Raw genomic sequence first — 17,373 nt, 5'->3', positions numbered from 1 at the left:
CTATTAGGTAGATTCAAACGTCACCCATTTAGCTAAACATGTTCATGGGTTCAATCCAACACTAAACCGAATCCGCTTAGACTAATGAAATGGGAAATCGAATATTTGAATTTTGACCCTTCAATAACTTTCCGTATAATTAAATATAACACATTTTCAAATGGTAAATGATCGTATTTGATTTAACGCATTTTTTAAATTGATCAATCCTTAAGGCTTAAGCTGACCCATTTAACAAACTATTAATTATTTTCATGGCGGGTTGATGGCAAACTACTAAACTAGTTAGAAAATAACCAAAATTTCAACCACATAAGGATTTCAAAATCCCATCTTTCAAACTTACACAAAACACACCAACATAACAATAACAAAAACACACTTCAAGTTAATTCTTCTTTTCTGCAACAACCTGTTTAGCACCAACCGAGAAGAACTCAGTAATCACTTCTAGAGGCATTCCTTTCGTCTCGGGCACTTTCAAGAAAACAAACGCCCACGACACGATGCATACAACCGCATAAAAAGCAAACACGCCCGTCAAACCAACAGAAGTAAGCAGCACGGGCAAAGAATACGTGACAATAATGTCACAAATCCAAAATGTGAGGGCACAAATGGCAATGCAGATCCCACGAACACGCGTTGGGAAAATCTCTGAGCATAGGATGTTTGGGATTGGGCCGAAGCCCATAACGAAACAACAAAAGTAGATGATGACACTAGTGGTTGAGATGGCTGCATTCACAACGTTACCAAAGTTTACTAGACCTCCTATGACCAAAACTATGAGGCTTAATATTAAGACGGGGATCGTGGTTAGCAGAAGTGTCCTGCAATAACACGAAAAAGGTATAACCGTCATTTCAATTGTTTTATATGAACAAAATAATGTAAAAAGATCAAGAATTTTTGGATAAGGTAATGCATATACTTTTGAGCTGAACAATTGAAGTGTTGAAGCCACTAACACGTCAGCTGTCAGCCTAGGGTGTGCATGGGTCAGTTTTTGGCTTAAAATGAACCAAAAACCAAATATTAGGTTTTTGAGTTTTTGAAAACCATTCACTTTCGGCTTTTTTGGTTTTCTCAATGGCTTTTGTTTGTTTTCGGTTTTACCATTTAGGGTTCAAAATTTTTGGTTGAAAGAAAAAAAGGCCCAAACTACTGAATCTGAGCCTAAAATTTTTGGGCTACACCATTTATTATTATGTTTAAAGTACTTAAAATCGATTTTTCGGTTTTGGGTTCTCTTTGTGGTTGAAACCAAAAACCGAACTGTAAAATCGGTTTTCGAAAAAACATAAAACCAAACCGTCAGTTTTTTACTAGGTTTAGTTAATACACTGTTATTTTGGTTACATGAACACACCGAGTCATATTTTATTAGGCAACCGTTATACTCAAAAATTGGTTTTTTATTGATCAAACTTCTAAAACTTTAACGATTTTTTACTGCGTTACAAAAGTTAAAATTCGTTTTTAACACGAATATTACCTTCTTCCAGAAAGATCCATGAGTCTCATGGCCACAGCAATACAAGGAAGCATCAACAATGTTATAATGTTACTAATAAGAAGAGATGAAGAAGTTGAACTAATTCCCAAATTTGATAACAGAACGCCAACTCCCGCTTCTTCAAGAATCTGCGGCGTGTAATAAAGAACTCCACTGATTCCCGAAAACTGGTCAAGAAAACATCACCAACGCGTCAGGTCAACTTGACCCAAATAAGTTTACCAAAAAAGTTCAAAACTTGTTACCTGTTGCAGTATCTGAAGACCAATCCCAACAAGCAGTGCATGCTTGACCCCTGGCTCAAAAAGATCAGACCAACTTGACCCGTTTGTCGCTTTGGCTGGGTGGACCATGGCTGGCCCAACTGGATGCTGGTCCATAAGATCCTTAGAATACAATGCAGGATGGCTAACCAAGGACTCACCAATCTCTTGGTTCAAATACACTCTTTCAAACCCATCTTTCGTCGTCTGTTGACCAGTTGACCATTTCCATCCTAGCTGCCAACCACCTCCAATATCAGTACTACTCAATTTCTCCTCATGATTAATATTATTATTATTTCTAATAATTTCATAAGGCGCGGGTTGAATTAAAGGTAAATGCAAATCGTCATCCGAGTCATTTCCAGTAGCGTCATCAGACTGATAACCGTCACCTCCACCACCAACGCTCACATCATCCCAATTGGGTTTAACTAGATTTCCTTTATCACTAAACACGCTCCCAAAATGTGGGAAAACCGCGCTTCCTTTACTCCCATGTACACTGCTAAAAAGCGTCACAAGCGGGTCCACTAAAAGAGCACTTTGGTGATTACCATTACCACTCCCTTGACCCGAAGCCAATAAAGGCGCGCCTTCTTCAATTATGTACTCTTCTATAACCGTCTCTCCACCTATTCCAAGCCCTTCAACGAGCAGCGCCAGCTCACCTGCCACATCATCTCTCCCACGCAGCCTCTGTAACACACGTCTCGCCTCCAGCATTCTCCCTTTGCTCACAAGCCATCTTGGAGACTCGGGGAGAAAAAAGACGGTTAAAAGAAAGTAAAATAACGATGGAATAAAGAGAACGCCGAGCATTAACCGCCAGTCTGGCGAGTCCATCAACGACATACCAAAAACCATACAGTAAGACAAAAACATCCCGCCCGAACCCATGAACTGGGGCAGGGTATTAAGCGAGCCCCTTATTTCGGGCGGTGATGTTTCTGATATGTACACGGGTACCAAAGTAACCGCAAGCCCGATTGCTAAACCGTCTAACAGTCTACCTAACAAAAGGATGTATACATTTGGGGACCATAACATTACTAGACCCCCAATGAAGTAAAGAAGAGATGAGATCAGTAGCATGGGCCGCCGGCCCACCCGGTCTAAAACCGGGCCCGAGAATGTTGTGACCAATGTGGCACCGATTAGTGACATGGTGAAGAGGTAGGTCCCAGCAGAGCCCAGTTGGACCCGCAAGACTCACCTTAAACAAGGACGTCTGCGCAGGAACCAACTGGATCCGCAGGACCAACCATGCTCAGAGACGTGACGTCCTTACGCGTGGTATGCAAGCTGGTCCCGCAGGAAATGCCTTCTAGTGGTGAAGGACTCCGCCTGTTCCCGCAGCCTCGGATACAAGCCATTAGGAAAGGCCACCCGCGCAGCAAGGCTACACGCATAAGGCACTTAGCTCTCCACTCAGTGTCACCTGAAGGAATGAGCAAAAGTCGGGAACATTCCCGCATAAAGGCGGGAGGGGGAAAACTCCCGCCTAAACGAGCCAGTCCGTATAATGAAGGATCTTTTGGATACCTGACGAGGTATGGACAAAAGATCTGATCAAAGATACGACAGCTCACTGACAGCAGCATGGCAACACGCCACAGCACTGTGACCAATAGCTGCCACCTGCTCACCAACTCCTGCCATACCACGTGCCTAGCCTGTAGTTGGTAGGAAATGAAGAGTGAACAGCACGCCTGGTCACTGTCAGCCGCCACCTATTCACCAGTCACCAGCAGGGCACGTGCGTAGGCCACAGTTGGTGGAGTGTTCGGCCAGCTAAACCTCCTTGGAAACCTACCTTCGGCTATAAATACCCCAATGGTATGATCATCTGACATTATCTAATATCATCATATTATACCTGATATCTGCTCTAGCAATCTCTTAATATACTTTTATATTTAAAGAGCAATCTAGTCTGATTCTCACGCCGGAGGGTGGTCACAAGGAGGAACCCCCCCCCCCCCTTCTTAGTGACGAGCTCACGGTGTATGTTTTGCAGGTTATCAGAAGAACCATCTTCCAAGGGTCTAACCCCTCGTGGGAAACATCTATCTAACCCCCAGGTTATTAGTAATCCGTCCGGGGTCCGGTTAGTGTTTCTTCATTGGCGCCATCCGTGCATAAAGCTAGAACTTTATCTCTCCAGTTTTTTCAAACTTCCAAGATGGTTAGAGAAATCCCGGTAACCACAACCCCAGCTACTGGGGGGAGTACCGGCAACACGATTTTTACAAACACTACCCCGGTTACCCAAGCCGGGGCAAGTGAAGTAAATTTTACGAACACTACCCCAGTTACTCATGCTGGGGCAAGTGGAGTAAATGATCGCCTACTGGGATCCACCGATACCCAGATTGAGAAACGAAGGTTCCCCCACCAAACTCTCAAAGAAGTTAAGGCGTGGGCGGAAGCACGACAAAAGGAATTCCAGGCTTAGTTGGACGAACGCTTGCGTTCCGTACAACAGGCCGACGAATTCGATTACTTGGATGACTCGGAGGAATCCGACTCCGACGCAAACCCTCGCCATAGGGCAAAAGGGAAGCGTAAGGAAACGGAACCCCAACAGAAAAGGCATTTTGGACAAGCCTTCAAACCAAAGACCACAGGTGGAAGTCCACGAGACTTCTCCAAAACATTCAGACCAAACATTGCAAATGCAGGAACGTCCAAATTTGCAAGGGACATTGCGGAAGCAATTGCCCCGAAAAGTGCCAAACAGATGCCTAACATAGGCACATATGACGGTATATCTGATCCAGACGATCATTTGAACAGGTTCATAGCGGGGGCAACAGTCAGCAATTGGACGGAACCCACGTGGTGTTACATGTTCCAAATGACGCTTGTTGGGGCTGCTAGAGCTTGGTTTGATCGTCTACCGGTCAACCACATCTACGACTGGGCAGACTTCCAGCAGAAGTTTGGCCAACACTTCAGCCAACAACGGAAGTATACCGAGGAGCAATGGACAATCCTCAAATGCATGCGAGAGGAGGATGAATCTCTGCCAAACTTCATCACTCGCTTCAACTCAAAGAAGCTAAGTTTGGGCAATATAAGTGAAGATCTTGTTCGCGCTGCTTTCATTCAGGGCGCGCATGACCCAGAGCTCATCCGCACCCTAACGGGTAAAGATGGCATGCCATCCACGTGGGATGCCATCATGACAGCGGCAAAACGCTATGCGGAAACGGAGAGGCAACTGGGAAGAGATCTCCCACAAAGCACAAACCTCTACAGTCAGAAGACGAGAGAAGACAACGTCCTCACCGCCCGACTGAATAAAAAGCGCAAGCAGGGCATTTGGGAGTCAAGGGTCAACTTTGACACCCCATCCGGCTTACAACATAGATTGGGCGGAAGGGATAATGTACAGCCGCACCGGAACTCCAGATGGACGCCACTCACCAAAAGCGTCGCTGAGATATTCGCCACTGAAGGGCTCCCATGGCCAAAGCCTCCAATAATCCGACATCGTCACGATGCTGATCGGAGCAAGTACTGTGACTTTCACAGGACCAAGGGCCACAACACTGAAGAATGCGTAGACGTAAAGGACATGGTCGAAGCATTTGTCAGAGATGGGACGCTCGCGCACCTCGTGGCGCAATAAAAGCTGAGCAGGCGGGTGCGTATGGAACCCCAGCCGGGGAAAACGAATAAAACTTCCAGCTTCAATATCGAGACTACATGCTGCGTAAAGAACGAGATCCCGAACCAGGTGCGTATCGGCTCGATGGCACTCCCATCCCAACATGGAAGGGAGCTCATTTACACAGTTTGCATGTAAATCAATTCCAATTTGTAAAGAAAAGGCCAAGAGCCACTTCTAATGGAAATGATTCTCTCGAAAACATTGAAGCAGATAATTTTGCACTATACTTTTCACTAATATGCCGACTTTCACCGTGTAATTACGTGAAGTCGTTGCGTGGGAAGGCGGTCCTACCCGCACGAACCCAATAACAATGAAAAACCTTCACGCAGGTCAGTTGAAGGAAAAAAGTTCAACACCCAAAAATGAAAGTGCCGGTCTATCCGCATGAATCATAAGGGAACTGAACAATAACCTATCAATAACCGCGCGTCGAACGTTTAAACTATGCAACACTAGTGACGGCAGTCACATTACGTGAAGCCGTTGCGTGGGAAGGCGGTACTACCCGCACGAACCCAAAAGCGTGACAAACCTTCACGCAGGTCAGTCATTGGTAAACATTGGCTATCCCACTAAATCATGAAGGGAAACCAAATCTATTGACAACCACGCGCTGAATGGTTAATCAATACTTAAAAAGATGAGAGAAACCTACACGCAGGTCAGATATGGGTAAAGTTTTGCCATCCTACTAAGTGCAAGTGACGGGTCTACCCGCACAATCACGAAAGAGGAAGCAAAACTTCACACCTATTATCAACCACGTTCAAAGGTTAACTTATCTCAAGAATGAGAAGAACCTACACGCAGGTCAGGTAAAGGTTAAAGTTTAGCCATCCTACTAAGGGCAAGTGACGGTTCCACCCGCACAATCACGAAAGAGGAAGCAAAACTTTAACCCTTATCAACCACGTTCACAGGTTAACTTACACTTGGAAAATTGCTAATCTAAACTAAGTATGCAAGTCATAAGTTTATAAAGCAAAGAACCCAAAGAAGGAAATGACAATCTTATACGCAAAAAGATTTATATTTCATTGATATATTACAAAGAATGGCCGGGTAACTACCCGCCTAAAAGAATAAATCTATACGAGCTATGTATACAAAGCTATCCTAAGCAGTGGGAAGGGATCTTCAGGATCAAGCTTCAGGGCAGCTTCCACTTGGCCCCGCTCCGTCTGAGGAACGGGGTGGTGCGAGGAAAGCTCTGAGGACAGCTAACCCATCATCAGCAGCAGCTACTTCTTCCACTTTCTCCACCACCGGATGCGGGAAGGCGGCGTATTGGTTCACTGCTTGGTCATACGCAGCTTCGGTATTTACATTGAATAAAGGGAAGTTGGAGGGCGGCAAGCCTCTCTCAGCGAACCCTAGACCAAGCAGGAAGCCGGCCTTTTCCCCATCCTCGTGAGAAGCGTTGAGGGCTGCGCTCATTGCATCGTCGTAGGAGGTCTCTGAGAAGACCCGACGCACAACCTATAAAGAAAATATACAAGTGTTAATTCTACTTTACAAAGGAAAGCGTGAAGACAAAGCTAAAGTTACCTGAGGCAACGCTTCTCGAAGAAGCCATTGGAGGGATGCTTGAGCTTCTTTGCAGGCGCGTTCGGCTCCGCTCTGGTTAAGATTGGCGAGTAGAACTTCCTTTGCAGCAGCCTCTTCGACGCCCTTAAGCTTCCGCTCGGCGTGGTCAAGCACCCTCCTCTGGTCCAGGATCTCCTGGAGTTTCTTGGCATCTTCCATGGCCAAGGCGTCATAAGCCTGCTGAAGAGCCTTTAATTTGCATTTAAGCTGCTCATTCTCCTCACGAAGAGGCTCAGCAGCAGCTTCAGCCTTGGTAGCCCTCTCGGTTGCGTTTCGCGCAGCCTCCTTAGCTAGCCGAAGCTGTTCATTAACAGCTTGGGCAGCCTTGGAACGGGCCTCGAGTCGCGCCTGAACTTCAACCTCGAGGGCCTTGAAGGCCTTCTCCTTCTCCGCAGCATACGCGGTCAACCTTTGGTTCTCCTCCCGGAGAACCCGCGCTTGAGATATTTCGTTGGCGCGAGCTGCTCTTAACTTGTCATTTTCACGACAGAGCAGCTCGACGCGGGGCTGCGTCCGGGCTTGGAGAACCCGAAGCTCATTGCTCAGCCTACCCTCCTGGTAGCTGGCCATGGCTTCCCCCAACGCACCATGAGGAGCAGCGTGGCGAGCCCATTCCACGCACTCCACAGGGGTGCGAAGGGTTGTTCCTCGGCGTATGTTCCATCGTGGAACATACACTTCATTGGAATCTGAGACTGCAAAAGAAACAAAAGCAGTTAGGAAAAGATGATAAAAATTATAAGGGCCAAGAAGAACCCTACGCACCTGTAGGGTCAATAACGGGCCGATAGCCGCCAAACCCATCACCTGAACCTAAAGGAAATCCGTCCAAAAGGTCAGGCAGATGGGAAGGTGACAGAGATTGGTGAAAGACCCCGCGCGTACCTGATGGTCCGGCCATCGGTGCCGGTGGCGGGGGCATGGCAGCAGCCGCCGTGGTCGCCGCGGTGGTCTCCGCCTCGGAAGCAGCAGCAGCAACCGCCGGCTCTGTGAAAGATGCTGTAAAAATAGCACTCACGGCCGGCGGAGACGTCATCTCGGCTGGAACAGGCTGCTCAGGAGCAGCTGAACCAGCGGATGCAGGCATAGATACCTGGGTCGACGCCTCAGGTAGGCTGACCAAGCCTACCGTCATTGGCGGAGTAGTCTGCGCTCCACCCTGGAATGCGTCAACATCCACGCCTGCATAAATAAAGTGTTAGACAAATTACTAAGTAATATCTACAAAACAGAAATAAGGGTACTTACGGGTTTTCTTGAGCCTGAACGTACGGACAGGCGGGGAAGAGCCCGATGGAGCCGGCCTCTTGGTACCGGTCACCGCCGTCGTCGCTGCCTCTCCGGAGGAAACAGCTGTAACCTCCGGAGCAGTGGTCTTCTCACCACCGGGGTTCCCCGCCACCTCTTCTCTATCTGACTCGGAGTCAGATAGAACTACTGGACCGGCTGTGGAAGCCTTCTCCTTCCCCTTCCCGCCAGCAGCCTTCTTCCGCACCAGCGGAGGACAATCTGAGGTTTCCTCAGAGGAAGACAGATCAACTCCAACAGGTACAGCATTAAGGAATGAAGGGTGGAAGATCGCCTTACCTGGCCGCTGGTGGCTCAGGATCTCGTGGCCCAGCGGATAGACCTCCACAAACCGGTCCGCTGTTTGTTGAAGGATGGGCAACTCGCCCTCATCTAAGGCACGAGTACCCATCCGCGCGGGACCGTCAGCCTCCCGCGGGTATAGGAGCGACCCCAGATCGTTCCCCTCTGAAAGAAGAAAAGTTAGAAGATATTATGAATTAAACAAAAGGAAGTAGAGCATACCGTAGGGAAGAAAGTTCGAACCGTATTCGAGGACGATTGGGATTTTCTGCGCGTCAGCCTCCTTCCATACCCGGCTCATCCCCATCATCACCATCCCGGACTCCGGAAACCGGAAAACCGGAGACTGGATCCGGGATATCTTCGCAAACCATTCCGCCTCTTGATAGTTGACGGCGTAGAGGCTCGGAATGGCTTGGCCATTTTTAAACTTCATGGCAAGGGGGACGGCGCGGGCAGAGATGTAGAAGAACTCCCTCTTCCACGCGCGAAGGCTGCGCTCGGTCGCGCATATCTTCAGACCCCGAATCCGGGTCGTCAGGGTGTACCAGCCCTGGATGCACCTCCAAGTATAGAAGGTCATCAGGCGGTCCACATGGGGCTCAATGCCCAAAATCCGGCACACCCACTCGAAGTGCCGGATCTTGGCAATCGCCATCGGATGAAGCTCCGTCAGATGAACACCGTGCCTCTCGAGGACACGGTAAACGAACTTCGTCAATGGGAATCTAAGATTCCCATAGATGAAGAACGCAGCATAGACCCCGATCTTGCCTCTGGGGGCATCGTACACGGTCTGGTGAGACTCAGGAAACTCAGGCTCGAGATGATCGAGCATGAACTTCCTGACGATGTACCGGTACTGATCGCCGGGCAGAGCACACTGGCACTCGCCAGCAGTACAACGATCATCAGCTACAGCTTCAGCATCATGGGAAGACATGGTGCAGAAAAAGGAGAAACGATTTCGGAGGAATGCTCAAATTGAATTAAAGAGTATTCGTCAGAAATCGCTTTAGAGAAGATGAAGTGAAAAAAGTATGAATTACAAAGAGCACTCTCCCCTTTATATAGTGATCGCAATTAATGCGATGAATTTAATGCGGAAGAGAGAGAAACCAAAGGTGCAATGAAACTGTGACGCGTGGCAAAAAGCAAGCTGGCAACAGCTGTCAAAAGGACGTGTGCCAGTATTTTCGCGGCCACGCGCCCGAAAAATCGCGCCCACGCGCCTGGAAATCCGTCTGGAATGACCATATAATGTCATGTCACCATAACTTCCTGCACATCCTGACACAGTCAGAAGAAACCGTCGCACGACGTTTCAGATGTTTGGACTGTTCCTATCTTTTCACCAACCTTTCGAATTTCAAAATTCAAAATTTAAAAATATTAAAAAGTAAGCGGGAAAATACCCCTTACCCTGGCAAACAAGTAACCGTAAGACGGATGCGGATACAGTGTAAAGGCAAAACCCTTCACATACCTAGCACCCGCAGGGAATTGAAGCCAAATATTCCTTGGCAAACAAGTAACCGTAAGACGGATGCGGGTACAGTGTAAAGGCAAAACCCTTCACATACCTAGCACCCGCAGGGAATTGAAGCCAAATATTCCTCGGCAACCAAGTAACTGTAAGACGGGTGCGGGTACAGTGTAAGAGCAAAACCCTTCACATACCTAGCACCCGCAAGGAATTGACGCCAGGAATACCTTGGAAGTAAAGTAACCGTAAGACGAGCGCGGGTACAGTGTAAAGGCAAAACCCTTCACATACCAAGCGCTCCGCTGGGAATTGAAACCAAGAAGGATCTTCTGGGCAATGCTTGCGGAAACGGAAATAACATCCCCGCATAGCGGGAACGTCGGGAACTACGTTGTTGGAAGCTCCAGAATGGGATTGGTGGTTTTAACATAATTGATCACTATGTTCAAAACAACCAAAACCTCATGGAGAGGCCACACAAGAGGAACTCAACGCTCCTGACTTGCGAGGAGGTTACAGACCTACCCGCATCATACCCAAAGACCAAGCAGGAAACTCGGGAATTTCTGCAAGTGACAAGGACTTCCGCGGGAAGAATTCCCATGGAAAACCTTACAAAAACCCCTTTTCAAAACCCTCTGCTTAAGTCCAAAAGTTCACCTCACTTTATTAAACACGCATGAGAAGAACATTGGACTGGGGGGACTTGAAGAGGTAGGTCCCAGCAGAGCCCAGTTGGACCCGCAAGACTCACCTTAAACAAGGACGTCTGCGCAGGAACCAACTGGATCCGCAGGACCAACCATGCTCAGAGACGTGACGTCCTTACGCGTGGTATGCAAGCTGGTCCCGCAGGAAATGCCTCCTAGTGGTGAAGGACTCCGCCTGTTCCCGCAGCCTCGGATACAAGCCATTAGGAAAGGCCACCCGCGCAGCAAGGCTACACGCATAAGGCACTTAGCTCTCCACTCAGTGTCACCTGAAGGAATGAGCAAAAGTCGGGAACATTCCCGCATAAAGGCGGGAGGGGGAAAACTCCCGCCTAAACGAGCCAGTCCGTATAATGAAGGATCTTTTGGATACCTGACGAGGTATGGACAAAAGATCTGATCAAAGATACGACAGCTCACTGACAGCAGCATGGCAACACGCCACAGCACTGTGACCAATAGCTGCCACCTGCTCACCAACTCCTGCCATACCACGTGCCTAGCCTGTAGTTGGTAGGAAATGAAGAGTGAACAGCACGCCTGGTCACTGTCAGCCGCCACCTATTCACCAGTCACCAGCAGGGCACGTGCGTAGGCCACAGTTGGTGGAGTGTTCGGCCAGCTAAACCTCCTTGGAAACCTACCTTCGGCTATAAATACCCCAATGGTATGATCATCTGACATTATCTAATATCATCATATTATACCTGATATCTGCTCTAGCAATCTCTTAATATACTTTTATATTTAAAGAGCAATCTAGTCTGATTCTCACGCCGGAGGGTGGTCACAAGGAGGAACCCCCCCCCTTCTTAGTGACGAGCTCACGGTGTATGTTTTGCAGGTTATCAGAAGAACCATCTTCCAAGGGTCTAACCCCTCGTGGGAAACATCTATCTAACCCCCAGGTTATTAGTAATCCGTCCGGGGTCCGGTTAGTGTTTCTTCACATGGCTACGATTAGACCTTCAATGGTTGGTTCACTTTGTAAGTTGAATTCTTTCTTTATGTATAGAACAGCACCTATATTATATTGCATAACAAGTTTACAACAACAATAATTATCAATTATCAGTAATCATAAATTAATAAAAATAATATCATTTTATGATAAATGGATTGTTACCAGCAATGCATGCATTATCCCACCCTTGAATCATGTTGCCAACCGAGGCCGCGATGGCCACAAGCACAGCTCCACTCATTTTCCTGCCTCTTCTACGACACGAATGACTAAGCAATCGATAAATGAAGATGAATATGGAGAAGTGAATGGTTGGATATATATACATATTATTAGAAGCATGCTTGGAGGTTGAAGTGGAAAGACTTTTCCACAGGTTAAGGGACTGTAACTGTAGTAATGCAAAAGTTGAAGGACTGGTTTTGAAAAATAAACTGACAAATGTCTTAGTTGAGGACTTGCCCTCACGTCCGCCTGCACGTCCGCTTGGTTGTCAGCTTCCTATGCAAAGTACTCTAGATATGTAATGAAAATAAAACTTATTTATTTTTTAATACATTTTAGATTTTTTGAAAAAAATGCTTTATTGGATAAAAGATAAGCTTGGATCTGACTGTATGCCAAAATGGAAGTTATAGGCAATGTGACTTTTTAGATTTGCTGGAGAATTCAAATTTATTTTAATGGTTTACTTGCATTAAACATGGCTGTTGTGACTCTTAAAAACACAACAAGCTAGAATTATGAATTATATTGATTAGTTTATTATTTATTGTGACTATTTAATTAAAAGAAAAGTTTTAGATATGGTGCCATTTGATAATTAGCCTGGTTGAGTTGGAAAGAAGCTCATAACAGTATGTTATGTTTTGAACTCATTTACAAGAGAGAGAATCAAATTAGGTAATAAGATAGACGTGATTCTATTGATTTAATGGAATGACTACAATGATAATTTAAATTAAATAAAATAGAAGAGGGGATGGGAATTAGAGATTACAAGTTGAAGATGAAGATGCGATTCTATTGATTTCTTGAAAGCATGTATGAAATATACGGTGTGATTTATAATGTTACTTCACTTTTCTTTGGTATTCGAATAGGATGAGTATAGTGTAGAGTTAATTGGTTAGAGTGGCCGAAGAACCCTCTCTTATTCTCTTATTCATGTAATTTTCTTTCTTGTTTATGCCCGGCTAGTTTCTTGCTAGTAGGTGCGTTATATAATATCCACCGTACGTTCAAAAAAAATAAAAAGAGATGCGTAGAAGATTGCACACATGCATTGTATATGTCATGCCCCTTACTCCCGTCTATCCAGTTTATATCCGGCTATGGTTCCTTCTCCGCTCCTACGGATTCATTCAACTTGTTGGCTTCCTGACTAGACTTGCTAGGATGGGCTTACTTTGTTGGCTTCCTGATTGGGCTTGCTAGGATGGGCTTACTAGGTGAGAATCCGATACAAATGAAATTAATCTATTTAGCGTAAAAACAAATATATTAATTACACTATAATATATGAGACGCAATAACTCTAGTTCAAAGACAACAACGTAATAATAATTACTCTAATATTAGTATATTTACTTTAGTTATTTGTATGTTTCTCACATTAAAAGTTGTTTGACTTGATCCAAACAGATTCAAAGTCAAATTTGAATATCACTATATTGTGTCGATCGACAATGAAAGTATACCCAACGCCTTTGATTTTTCTGTTAAGAAAATGGATCTTATAATGATCAGTTGATGCAGCATCTATTCATCTTGACCTTTGTGACCTACAAACGCATCACTTGTGTAATAGAATAATAAAAATGGGAGTTATATTGAGTAGGAATGAATTAAGAGATTGGGTATATATAAATAATAGACGAAGATGTATGTCTAAACATGTTGAATCATTCGACAAACAACAAAAATGTGGTTTGTCGTAATCATTACTCCTAAATTTTTGTCTTGCCTTAAACTATTTTCTTTCATAGTGAAACACGTGAATATTTTAATTGAGTGATTCACATCTTATTAAGCATTCAATTTATTTACAAGCAGCAGTCAATTTTCCAAAATATAATTCGATCATAATATTCAATACTATTGTAAGGCCAATTTTAGTGACTTGCGATCAGGGGCGGATCTACAGTGTTAATGGGTGGTTCCCCGGAACCACTCGAGTTTCGAAATAATAGTGAATTTATATATAGAAAATATTAAAGGAACCACCTTATAAATTAGGAAGGAACCACTTAATTTATAATCAAAGCCTTGGTCCAGCCGGTAAACAGGTGGTTTTGAATCCTGGAGGTCACAGGTTCAATTCTGGTTTCCAGCTTAAATTTTTGGACTTTTTTTTTACTAACTCAAACCTTATAATAATTAGGCTTTTATAATAAAAATACAAAGACACCACAAAACAACAACGCCTCCCTCCCTGACCCTCTTCAAACCTACTAGCCGTCCCCATTCAGCCGTTCTCCGACCACCGCGGCACCGCCGCCACTTTTCCAGCCGATCAATACACTCATCATGCCTTCTACTCTTCCTCGAAGCTCGATTGCTCGAATCCTCCCACTTTAAAGGTAAGTTTACATTCATTGTTAAATGTTAATTGTTCTTGATTGTTAACTACTTAATTGCTAAGTTATTTATTAAATTTAGTTTTAGTTTGTTAGATTGTTGGTTTTAATTTGTTAGTTTTTGTTAGTTTCTTAGTTTTTAGTTTGTTAACAAGTTTCTTTACCCGCGCACGCAACACACAGGGGGTCATAGGTGTTAGATAGTGCAATGGTAATCTAGTCATACCATGAGCTCTTTTACCCGTACCACAAGTTGTAGATAACGCAATGGAAGTATTAGAAAAAAAATATACTTATGTTGAAAAGCCTAGTAACATTAGGACATACAGTTTGGTAGAAGTTGACAATCATCATCAAGCCTTGAACCTGCAACCGCTCTCTTCCCTTACTTTTACAATATCCATATAATACATCATCATCAAAGTTCCAAGTAGTATGTAAACATTATGTTGAGATATTTTAAAAACGTGTCAGATTGAAAAGTTATGTTGATGGAATAGACTAATTCAACAACAAAGGGAGCAATAATGTTATTAATCAAATATATAAATTCAGTGTCATAGTGTATGAAATCATTTCAAATTATCCACGGATTTCAATTAAATTTAGCCCACTAAAAGTATAATGAGATGACATAGATGAACTTTAATGACGGTGTCCCTTTTATTATTTTATCGTATTTTTATTACGTAATGAACTTTGCCCGATCCATCGAACCGACCCGAATCTCAAACCGACCCGGATTTTTTTATACTCGACTCTATTAAATTGAAGAATCTAAAAGTTGTGCACCACCTAAAAAAAATTCCTGGATCCGCCACTGCTTGCGATATCAAATTACGAAACTCGTTAAATATATTATAGTCAAGTAATAATTAATGTCGGAAAGAAATTCGGATACGAGACGAGAGCTTCGGTGCACGCGTTTAGCTTCAATGAGGAGAAGATCTTCTAAAATGTTAGTTGTTTGTTATAAATAGGACTTTAGTTGTTAGTTTTATGTGTGTGTTGTAAGGTGTAAATCTCCCATCCAAGGAGAGCTCACCTTGGGTGGGGTCGGTTCGTTTAATGCATTAATCTTTTATCGATAACGAGATCGTTCACTATCCATATTATCTTTATATTTTGGTTCGGTCGTTTGATTTACCGCATCCGTCTTGACACTTTATCAAGAGCAAAACCGTTCAGTGGTCGTTTTGGGACCTACAACTATATGTGTCAAGATTGGTTTTATATTCCAACTAACCCTAAGTCGTCTGTGTCTTGGATCCTGTGTCAAGATTGGTTTTATATTCCAACTAACCCTAAGTCATCTGTGTCTTGGATCCTGTACAAACGCCGGAGCTTAGCGTACCGGGTGCGCCCTAAATCATCAAGATTGGTTCTTATACTCTTCTAATCAATATGATCGTAGTTTATGTTGTTGCTCTCGGAAGTAAATATATACTATAATAAGTTAAATATGAAATTTTAAATATATAAGAAAAATAAGAGTAAAATAGAATATGGTAATTTTTTCTAATAAAATAAAATAAAAATTGTATATTTGATATCTTAAGTACTAGAATCATGTATTATCGTCCATTTCAGGCGGTTCGGGTAGGGTTTTTTGTTTGCTTGTTTCGGTGGTTGTTTGGGTGTTTTCTAGCTCCTTGCTAGCTTGTTTTATTATTAATATATTTTTGTTGGCCGTTCAAAAAAAATGTATTATCATCCATTTAAATCAACAATATAAGGAAATATGTATATATCACATGTAATTTTATCTAAAATTTCAATGGTTCAGTTAAAATCCTTAATATGTATCGGAAATTTTTGGTTTGGCAATGATAGTCATTATGGTTGGGTATTCGAGTATCAGATAGGCATTTGAAACGGATATGAGATTAGGCGATTTCATCTACTTATCAAACCCTTTAACCAGCATATACTATATACTTAAAACTATAGCGGTGGGTTCCATACATGTGAACTTCAAAAAAAATAAGGAGCCGGAGGAAACCGACTCAGACGACCTATAACTAACTCATTTCAGTGGCTTTGTAACTTGCTCATCGAAACCTAACAGAAACCTTAAGCCCAACGTAAAGCTAAACCCCAAACTCAACTCCTAAACGCTAAGTTGAACGCTAAAATGTAAAACAATAAATCCAAAAAAACTATATACAAAGATTAAAAGCTAAAGATAAACCCTTAAAAGCTTAAGTATTGATTTTTGAGTTACTTGGGTCAAGCATTGCATGAGATGACGCCCATGGGAACTAATAATAATATTTCCTCTCTCATGGATTTTTATGGGCTGTTTACTTTACTTGGGCTTGGTGACATGGGGCAGTCTACGTGAGCTTTAAGGTTCAAGTGGGCCTGGTCACATGTGTTTGGGCTAATGGACAGTTTGCTTGAACTTGTGTATGTACCGAAGTTTGCATAGGGTAGCAAACTAACAATGCTACACCTAAAAATACCAATACACACACATAGTAATGCTTATGGTTCGATGAGCAGATTTCAACGCCGCTAGAATGAGTTAAATCGAAGTTCGTTTGAGCCGATTCTCTCCGTTCCCCATCTTTTTCAGGTGCTTAATGAACCTCCACATAGAAATATATAGCAAACGGTTAGAAATATAGCCACATATTTAGTATTTCAAATCAGTCCGATTGTTGATGTGTATACAAGATCAAATTTCAAGAAATGACATTTTAGTAGCTAACTTTCAACCATACATGATTATAAACAAATATACTTATATAAGTTAGATTTTGAGTAACGGGTAAACAACATAAAACAACTTGTACAAACATGGTTTTATAATAAAACATGTGAGTGATACTGATACCACCGTCAAATATTTTGTGCTATGCACAAGACAACAATTATATATATATATATATATTATATTTTGCAACATGCTGATCACTTTTAGATTTACTGTTTCTTTGAAATTGGGCTTCATATGTTGTAAATGATGCTGTGAAAATGGTACATTTTCT

The 17,373-nt window shown here is 43.5% G+C and overlaps 1 pseudogene; it reads right to left on the bottom strand.

The window, feature by feature from the left end:
• Positions 1 to 388: 388 nt before the first annotated feature.
• Positions 389 to 2,949, bottom strand: LOC143557696 (monosaccharide-sensing protein 2 pseudogene; annotated as a pseudogene).
• Positions 2,950 to 17,373: the final 14,424 nt, after the last annotated feature.

This window comes from Bidens hawaiensis, unplaced genomic scaffold (assembly GCF_021521415.1).
Source record: "Bidens hawaiensis isolate Kalapana, Puna unplaced genomic scaffold, B.hawaiensis_p1.1 tig00000097_1, whole genome shotgun sequence".
NCBI classification, from domain to species: Eukaryota; Viridiplantae; Streptophyta; class Magnoliopsida; order Asterales; family Asteraceae; genus Bidens; species Bidens hawaiensis.
This window is presented reverse-complemented; position numbering and strand designations above follow the sequence as displayed.